This window comes from Penaeus vannamei, chromosome 3 (assembly GCF_042767895.1).
Source record: "Penaeus vannamei isolate JL-2024 chromosome 3, ASM4276789v1, whole genome shotgun sequence".
NCBI classification, from domain to species: domain Eukaryota; kingdom Metazoa; phylum Arthropoda; class Malacostraca; order Decapoda; family Penaeidae; genus Penaeus; species Penaeus vannamei.
Window position 1 is genome coordinate 35380688 of NC_091551.1, and position 2500 is coordinate 35383187.

Consider the following 2500-nt stretch of genomic DNA (forward strand, 5'->3'; position numbering starts at 1 on the left):
AAGGAAAATCCATTTACAATTAACTTGTATAAACATTGGCTTTACAAAATGGATTGTGTATATATGAAATGCAGACATAAGAGAGTATATATATATATATATATATATATTTATATATATATATATACGTATATATATATATTTATACATAAATATACATATATATATATGTATATATATATAATGTATATATATATACACACAAACATATGTAAATATGTATATGTATCTCTATGAATATATACATATATATGCATACATACATATATATATATATATATATATATATATATATATATATATATATATATATATATATATATATATATATATATATATATATATATATATATATATATATATGCTCCTACCGATGTTTGTAAACTTGATGTAAAGGAGATGTTCTAGCATCTGTATCAGACAGGTGTCCCCGGCGTGATATTCGTATTGTTCTGGGTGACTTCAATGCGGTATCTGGCTGTGATCTGTCGGTCCCCATGGTTTAGGAACTGATACCGGTAGTGAGAATAGCCTCCTTTTCCGGGACTTTGCTAGGTCCCAGAAATTGAGAATTTTTGGCTCTTGGTACCAGCGCCCAGACACACATCGATGGACTTGGTACAGCGATACGGGTAATGCAACCAAGGATATCGACCACATACTCGTTACCACTCATTGGAGGATCCTCCTGAACTGCTGGGTGTATAGGGGTGCCGAATTCGCTTCAAAACTCCCCACCGGTCCAATGATCACCCCAGGGTGTTTCACTTGGACAGGCTGAGGGAGAGGGAGTGTGTCCGGGGGTTTGCAGTCTCTGGTCGTTTCGCAGCGCTTGACAATCTGACGGACCCTGTACTTCTGTGACACCTTCAAGCGCGAAACGCTTAATGCAGTCCAAGTAACGATTGATGAATGCCCGAGAGCAAGACAAAATTTCATCTCCCAGGAGACTCTGGATGCCATAGATGCTTGTCGTGCAGCTCGTCTGGCAGGGGACCGGGACTTGCACCGTTCTCAGGTGCGCACTGCAACTGCAACTAAGAAATGGCCTACCTCCTCAGCAAGGTTCCTAACAGAAGTACAGGGTCCGTCAGATTGTCAAGCGCTGTGAAACGACCAGAGACTGCCTCAACAAACCCCTGGGCACATTCCCCCTCCCTCAGCCTGTCCAAGTGAAACACCCTGGGGTGATCATTGGTCCGCTGGGGGGTTTTGAAATGGACTTGGAGGGTAGCCACAACCAATCTATGGTCAGTACCACAGAACTCGGCATTCCTATACACCCTGCAATTCTGGAGGGTCCTCCAACGAGTGGTAACGAGTATGTGGTCGATCTCCTTGGCTGCATTACCCGCATCGCTGTACCATGTCCAGCGATGTGTGTCTGGCCGCTGGTACCAGGAGCCAGAAATCCTCAATTTCTGGGACCTATGTATATATATATACATATATATATTGCCCAAGCTATATATATGTATATTGCTTCCAATACATACATACATACATATATATATATATATATATATATATATGTATGTATGTATATATGTATACATGTATATATATATGTATGTATATATGTGTATATGCATGGAAGAGGGACAACGAAGAGAAGGGCAAGAAAACACACGAATATGCCGAAGGCCTTTTCACCATTGCTTCGTCAGGGCATATGCTACATGAGGATAAGGATAAGATAAGTCCGATATGCGAAGCTGAGCCTCGCCCGGGCTATGAGGGGAGCCTGGCCTGTGACGACTAATGTCGACTCGATCAGCGTGTGTCAGCAAGTGCTGACGCGACAGAGCTTAGTCCTTACCCACCGTGGTGCCCAGCCACAGCAGAAACCTCCGAGCGACAATTGCAACTTCTCGCGCCTGGGCGGGGCGCGAACCGCCGACCCCTCGGATGAGAGGACGGCACGTTACCATTGTACTAGCCTGGAGGCTGCAATATGAGGTACATAGAGGAGTATATATACAATTACTGGGTGATCAGGTCACGTCGGTAATCAGGTGAGCGACGACCTTGGCTAGTTCGTGGCTCCTCGTAGCGGTGTTGATGTTGTTAGTTGTATGAATGAACGCCGCTTCTACCATCTTCCTTTGTCGTGGAGCCAGGCCTTGCTTTATGATGGAGGCCTGGGACCACTTCGGGAGGTGACCGTCGGTGTCTGCGTGAACAACGAAGGCGCTTCTCGTGTCATGGCGTCGGAGAGCGCTGCGGTGTTGACCGGTTCGTTGTTCGTGCAGTCCTCGTGATGTCTCGCCTATGTATACCTTATCACAGCCCCCACAAGGTATGCTGTACACCTGGCTGAGGGGTCTGTTGTGGTTTGGCCTCTTTTCCCTCACGATGTCTCCGATCTTCTTGCCTGAAGACGTAGCTATCTTGAGAGTACGGCCCACCAGGGCCTGCAGGTGCTCAGTCAATTCCGAGTGGGGGATGATTATCCTCTGAGTTCTACTCTGTGTGTCCTCACCTCTCGGCCTGCTCATGA